We start from the raw sequence: 7946 nt of genomic DNA, 5'->3' as shown, positions 1-7946 counted from the left end.
ATAAAGGACCTCCCCTCCCCTTCTCTTGCCTTCTGGTCTTCTGCTAGTGACAAAACCCCACTGTCCAAACCTAATTGGAAGGCAGAGTTAGGGAGTCTGTTGAGTTGGCTCATTCATGGGCTCTGTGCCCATCTCCCAGGCACAGAGCAGGGAAGAGAAAGGTGTAGAGTTATCTGCTGGGGCAAAGGAAAGATACCCAGCATTTCTGCTCTCAAGTCAGTGAAATAATCCTGCGCTTGCTTCCAGGGCAGAACTCAGAGGGGCCTTGAGAGCTGAATTTCACCTTTTTGTTGGGTAGATATTCCCATAAAAGATGCCTTACAAATCCAACATATCTCATTAAGAGGTGACATCTGTATCTCTTCTGTTCTAGAAGAGTCCTTGATACTGATTCAATTTTGGGAATTCAAATAGATGCATGTCAGGGGCGCCTGGGTGGCTCAGCCGGTTAAGCATCTGCCTTTGGCTCAGGTCATGATCCCAGGGTCCTGGGATCAAGCCCCTTGTCAGTCGGTGGGGAGCCTGCTTCTCTCTCTCCCTCTGCCCCTTACCACCCCCCCAGCATGTTCTCTCTCTCTCCTTCAAATAAATAAATAAAATATTTAAAACAAACAAAAAACAAATAGATGCATGGGAGAACTCCACAGACCAAATCCAGGATCATGGCTAATCCCCCAAAGAGCTTGTTACATGCCCTCCTGGAGATAATGCCGTGTACTTGCTTCACATCTTCATAACTAAGAAGGGTCACTTGACAGGCCCAGAACAAGGTTTACACAAAGGCAAAATGATTTCTGTTATCTCAGTAGATGCAGTAAAAACCTTCGGACAAAATTTGACATGTCTTCACAATCAAAATACTCCACGAACTAGGAATACAAAATTCTCAACCTGACAAAGAGCATTTATGGAGCCCCATGGCTAACATCCTACTGAATGTTTCCCCTAGGATGAGGAACAGGCAAGGATGTCTGCTTTCACTACTGTCATTCAACATTCTACTAGAGGTTCTAGACATCACAGTAGGACAAGAAAAACAAAGGCATACAGATTGGAAAGGAATTAGTAAAACTATAATTCCAGATGATATGATTTTGTAATAGAGAAAATCTAAAGAATGCATGATGAATCTATTAAAGTTAATAAATTTGTTCAGCAAGGTCAAAGGCTATAAGATCAACATACAAAAATCAATTGTATTTCTATACCCTTAGCAATAAACAATCTGAAAGTGAAATTAAAATTTAAAATAGCATCAAAAACAGCAAAATAATGAGGGGAAATTTTAAATAAAATAAGTATAGAACTTGTACTCTGAAAACTATAAGACATTATTTAAAAAATTAAAGACCTAAGTAAATGGAAAGGCATCTCCTTTTCATGGTTTGGAAGACATAATATTTTTGAGATAGAAATACCCCCACATTGATTTACAGATTCAGTGCAATCTCCATCAAAATCCCAGCTGGCTTCTTTACAGAAAATGACAAACTGATACTAAAATTCTTATGGAAATTCAAAGGATATAGAAACAATCTTTTTTTTTTTTTAGAAGCAATCTTGAAAAAGAACAGAGTTGGAGGACTTACATTTTTCAAATACAAAACATGCTATACCTGTATATTCATAAAGAACGATGTGGTGCTGGCATAAGGATACACATACAGACCAATGGAATAGATCTGATGGTCTAGGAATAAATCCATACATTCATGGGAAATTGATTTTCAACAAGGGTGCCAGGAAAATGCAATGTGGAAAGAATGGTCTTTTCAACAGATGATGCTAGGACAACTGGATATCTGCATGAATAAGAATGAAGTTGAACCCCTACCTAAATCATAGACAAAATTTACTCAAAATGGATCAAAGACTTAAATGTAAGAGCCAAAACTTCAAAGCAGTTAGAAGGAAACATGAGCATAAATCTTTTTTTTTATAATTTTTTATTGTTATGTTAATCACCATACATTACATCATTAGTTTTTGATGTAGTGTTCCATGATTCATTGTTCATGCATAACACCCAGTGCTCCAAGTAGAATGTGCCCTCTTTAATACTATTCACCAGGCTAACCCATCCCCCCACCCCCCTCCCCTCTAGAACCCTCAGTTTGTTTTTCAGAATCCATCGTCACTCATGGTTCATCTCCCCCTCTGACTTGCTCCCCTACATTCTTCCCCTCCTGCTATCTTCTTCTTCTTCTTTTTTTTCCCTTAACATATACTGCATTATTTGTTTCAGAAGTACAGATCTGTGATTCAAGTCTTGCACAATTCACACCGCTCACCATAGCACATACCCTACCCAATGTCTATCACCCAGCCTCCCCATCCCTCCCACCCCCCCAACTCCAGCAACCCTCAGTTTGTTTCCTGAGATTAAGAATTCCTCATATCAGTGAGGTCATATGATACATGTCTTTCTCGGATTGACTTATTTCACTCAGCATAACACCCTCCAGTTCCATCCACATCATTGCAAATGGCAAGATCTCATTCCTTTTGATGGCTGCATAATATTCCTTGTGTATATATACCACTACTTCTTTAACCATTCATCTGTCGTTGGACATCTTGGCTCTTTCCACAGTTTGGCTATTGTGAATATTGCTGCTATAAAAATCGGGGTGCACATACCCCTTTGGAACCCTACATTTGTATCTTTGGGGTAAATACCCAGTAGTGCAATTGCTGGATCGTATAGTAGCTCTATTTTCAATTTTTTGAGGAACCTCCATACTGTTTTCCAGAGTGGCTGCACCAGTTTGCATTCCCACCAACAGTGGAGGAGGGTTCCCCTTTCTCCACATCCCCTCCAACATCTGTCGTTTCCTGACTTGTTAATTTTAGCCATTCTGACTGGTGTGAGGTGGTATCTCATTGAAGTTTTGATTTGGATTTCCCTGATGCCGAGCAATGTTGAGCACTTTTTCATGTGTCTGCTGGCCATTTGGATGTCTTCTTTGGAAAAATATCTATTCATGTCTTCTGACCATTTCTTGATTGGATTATTTGTTCTTTGGGTGTTGAGTTTGATAAGTTCTTTATAGATTTTGGATACTAGCCCTTTATCTGATATGTCATTTGGAAATATTTTCTCCCATCCTGTCGGTTGTCTTTTGGTGTTGTGGACTGTTTCTTTTGTGTGCAAAAGCTTTTTATCTTGATGAAATCCCAATAGTTCATTTTTGCCTTTGCTTCCCTTGCCTTTGGCGATGTTTCTAGGAAGAAGTTGCTGCGGCTGAGGTTGAAGAGGTTGCTGCCTGTGTTCTCCTTTAGGATTTTGATGGACTCCTGTCTCACGTTTAGGTCTTTCAACCATTTGGAGTCTATTTTTGTGTGTGGTGTAAGGAAATGGTCCAGTTTCATTCTTCTGCATGTGGCTGTCCAATTTTCCCAACACCATTTGTGGAAGAGACTGTCTCTTTTCCATTGGACATTCTTTCCTGCTTTGTCAAAGATTAGTTGACCATAGAGTTGAGGGTCCATTTCTGGGCTCTCTATTCTGTTCCATTGATCTAGGTGTCCATTTTTGTGCCAGAACCATACTGTCTTGATGATGACAGTTTTGTAATAGAGCTGGAAGCCCGGAATTGTGATGCCGCCAGCTTTGCTTTTCTTTTTCAATATTCCTCTGGCTATTCGGGGTCTCTTCTGTTTCCATACAAATTTTAGGATTATTTGTTCCATTTCTTTGAAAAAAGTGGATGGTATTTTGATGGGGATTGCATTAAATGTGTAGATTGCTCTAGGTAGCATTGACATCTTCACAGTGTTCTTCCAATCCATGAGCATGGAACGTTTTTCCATTTCTTTGTGTCTTCTTCAATTTCTTTCATGAGTATTTCATAGTTTTCTGAGTAAAGAGCCTTTGCCTCTTTGGTTAAATTTATTCCTAGGCATCTTATGGTTTTGGGTGCAATTGTAAATGGGATCGACTCCTTGATTTGTCTCTCTTCTGTCTTATTGTTGGTGTATAGGAATGCCACTGATTTCTGTGCACTGATTTTATATCCTGCTACTTTACTGAATTCCTGTATGAGTTCTAGCAGTTTTGGGGTGGAGTCCTTTGGGTTTTCCACATAAAGTATCATATCATCTGCAAAGAGTGAGAGTTTGACTTCCTCTTTGCCGATTTGGATGCCTTTGATTTCTTTTTGTTGTCTGGTTGCTGTGGCTAGGACTTCTAATACTATGTTGAATAGCAGTGGTGAGAGTGGACATCCCTGCCGTGTTCCTGACCTTAGGGGAAAGCTCTCAGTTTTTCCCCATTGAGAATGATATTCGCTGTAGGTTTTTCATAGATGGCTTTTATGATATTCAGGTATGTACCCTCTATCCCTATACTCTGAAGAGTTATGATCAAGAAAGGATGGTGTACTTTGTCAGATGCTTTTTCTGCATCTATTGAGAGGATCATATGACTCTTGTTCTTTCTTTTGTTAATGTATTGTATCACGTTGATTGATTTGCGGATGTTGAACCAATCTTGCAGCCCAGGGATAAATTCCACTTGGTCCTGGTGAATAATCCTTTTAATGTACTGTTGGATCCTATTGGCTAGTATTTTGGTGAGAATTTTTGCATCCGTGTTCATCAAGGATATTGGTCTGTAATTCTCCTTTTTGATGGGGTCTTTGTCTGGTTTTGGGATCAAGGTAATGCTGGCCTCATAAAATGAGTTTGGAAGTTTTCCTTCCATTTCTATTTTTTGGAACAGTTTCAGGAGAATAGGTATTAATTCTTCTTTAAATGTTTGATAGAATTCCCCTGGGAAGCCATCTGGCCCTGGGCTTTTGTTTGTTGGGAGATTTTTGATGACTGCTTCAATTTCCTTAGTGGTTATAGGTCTATTCAGGTTTTCTATTTCGTCCTGGTTCAATTTTGGTAGTTGATACATCTCAAGGAATGCACCCATTTCTTTCAGGTTATCTAATTTGCTGGCATAGAGTTGCTCATAATATGTTCTTATAATTGTTTGTATTTCTTTGGCGTTGGTTGTGATCTCTCCTCTTTCATTCATGATTTTGTTGATTTGGGTCATTTCTCTTTTCTTTTTGATAAGTCTGGCCAGGGGTTTATCAATCTTGTTAATTCTTTCAAAGAACCAGCTCCTAGTTTCGTTGCTCTGTTCTACTGTTCTTTTGGTTTCTAGTTCATTGATTTCTGCTCTGATCTTTATTATTTCTCTTCTCCTGCTGGGTTTAGGCTTCATTTTCTGTTTTTTCTCTAGGTCCTTTAGGTGTAGGGTTAGGTTGTGTATTTGAGACCTTTCTTGTTTCTTGAGAAAGGCTTGTATTGCTATATACTTTCCTCTTAGGACTGCCTTTGCTGTATCCCAAAGATTTTGAACAGTTGTGTTTTCATTTTCATTGGTTTCCATGAATTTTTTTAATTCTTCTTTAATTTCCTGGTTGACCCATTCATTCTTTAGTAGGATGCTCTTTAGCCTCCATGTATTTGAGTTCTTTCCGACTTTCCTCTTGTGATTGAGTTCTAGTTTCAAAGCATTGTGGTCTGAAAATATGCAGGGAATTATCCCGGTCTTTTAGTACCAGTTGAGACCTGATTTGTGACCTCGGATGTGATCAATTCTAGAGAATGTTCCATGGGCACTAGAGAAGAATGTGTATTCTGTTGCTTTGAGGTGGAATGTTCTGAATATGTCTGTGAAGTCCATTTGGTCCAGTGTGTCATTTAAAGTCTTTATTTCCTTGTTGATCTTTTGTTTAGATGATCTGTCCATTTCAGTCAGGGGGGTGTTAAAGTCCCCCACTATTATTGTATTGTTGTCAATGTGTTTCTTCGCCTTTGTTATTTATTTCCTTATATAATTGGCTGCTCCCATGTTAGGGGCATAGATATTTACAATTGTTAGATCTTCTTGTTGGAATGACCCTTTAAGTAGGATATAGTGTCCTTCTTCATCTCTTATCACAGTCTTTGTTTTAAAATCTAATTTGTCTGATAAAAGGATTGCCACCCCAGCTTTCTTTTGGTGTCCATTAGCATGGTAAATGGTTTTCCAACCCCTCACTTTCAATCTGGGGGTGTCTTTGGGTCTAAAATGAGTCTCTTGCAGACAGCATATTGATGGGTCTTGTTTTTTAATCCAATCTGATAGCCTGTGTCTTTTGATTGGGGCATTGAGCCCATTTACATTCAGGGTAACTATTGAAAGGTATGAATTTAGTGTCATTGTATTCCCTGTAAGGTGAATGTTACTGTATATTGTCTGTGTTCCTTTCTTATCTATGCTGCTTTTAAGCTCCTCTTTGCTTAGAGGAGCCCTTTCAGTATTTCTTGGAGGGCTGGTTTCGTGTTTGCAAATTCCTTTAGTTTTTGTTTGTCCTGGAAGCTTTTTATCTCTCCTTCTATTTTCCATGACAGCCTAGCTGGATATAGTATTCTTGGCTGCATATTTTTCTCATTTAGTGCTCTGAAGATATCATGCCAGTCCTTTCTGGCCTCCCAGGTCTCTGTGGATAGGTCTGTTGCCAGTCTAATGTTTCTACCATTGTAGGTTACATATCTCTTCTCCCGAGCTGCTTTCAGGATTTTCTCTTTGTCTCTGAGACTTGTACGTTTTACTATTAGATGTCAGGGTGTTGACCTATTTTTATTGATTTTGAGAGGGGTTCTCTGTGCCTCCTGGATTTTGATGCCTGTTTCCTTCCCCACATTAGGGAAGTTCTCTGCTATAATTTGCTCCAATATACCTTCTGCCCCTCTCTCTCTTTCTTCTTTTTCTGGGATCCCAAGTATTCTAATGTTGTTTTGTCTTATCTTATCGTTTATCTCTCGAATTCTGCCCTCGTGATTCTGTAGTTGTTTATCTCTCTTTTTCTCAGCCTCTTTATTTTCCATCATTTGGTCTTCTATATCGCTGATTTTCTCTTCTGCCTTATTTATCCTAGCAGTTAGTGCCCCCATTTTTGATTGCACCTCATTAATAGCCTTTTTGATTTTGACTTGGTTAGATTTTAGTTCTTTTATTTCTCCAGAAAGGGTTTCTCTAATAACTTCCACGCTTTTTTCAAGCCCAGCTAGTATCTTTAAAGTCATGATTCTGAACTCTAGGTCTGACATTGTAGTAATGTCCGTATTGAGTAGATCCCTGGCAGACGGTACTACCTCTTGTTCTTTTTGCTGAGGTGATTTTTTTTGTCTTGTCATTTTGTCCAGAGGAGAATAGATGAATGAGAGAACAAAATGCTAACAGTTAACAACGTCCCCGGCAAATATACTCTATACAAATCAGAAAAGACCTGAAACCAGGGGAAAAGAAAGGGAAAGAAAGAAAAAAGAAAGAGAGAAAAAAAAAAGAAAAAGATAAAAACAAACAAAAACAGAATAAAACAAAAAAAACAGAATATGATCAAATATGATCAGGCTAGTGCATAGATCAGTCCCACACACTAGATTTTGGGCGTATTTTGGTCTGTTAGAAGAAAGTGCCTCCTAAAATTTTAAAGGAAGAAAGACTTATATATGTACAAAATAAGGGTTGATACAATGAAGGGATGGAAGATGACTGTAAAGATGAAAATTATAAAAGTTTTTATAAGAGGAATTGATAAGTTGTTTGAAGAAAGAAAGAAGATTTAAAAAAAAAAAGAAAGAAAAGAAAAAAAGGGAGAGAATGTGATCAGGCAGGAGACTCGAACAAAGCCATACACTAGTGATTTAGGGTATATGTTGATCTGTTAGAAGAAACTGTATCTCAAAATTTTAAAGAGAGAACTATTTATATATATATATATATATACATATATATATATATATATATGCCAAAGATAAGGGTAACTACTATGAAGGGATAAAATATGACTCTAAAAATGAAAAATAAAAAATGTTTTTATAAAAAAACGATTGATAAGATGTTGGTTGAAAAGGGGAAAAAGAAAAATTAAAAGAAAACAGTTAAAAAATTAACTTTGAAA

This window comes from Eumetopias jubatus, unplaced genomic scaffold (assembly GCF_037043125.1).
Source record: "Eumetopias jubatus isolate StellerSeaLion01/CBP00866 unplaced genomic scaffold, mEumJub1_p1.0 scaffold_15, whole genome shotgun sequence".
In the NCBI taxonomy this organism is placed as follows: Eukaryota; Metazoa; Chordata; class Mammalia; order Carnivora; family Otariidae; genus Eumetopias; species Eumetopias jubatus.
Note: the sequence above shows the minus strand (reverse complement) of the source record.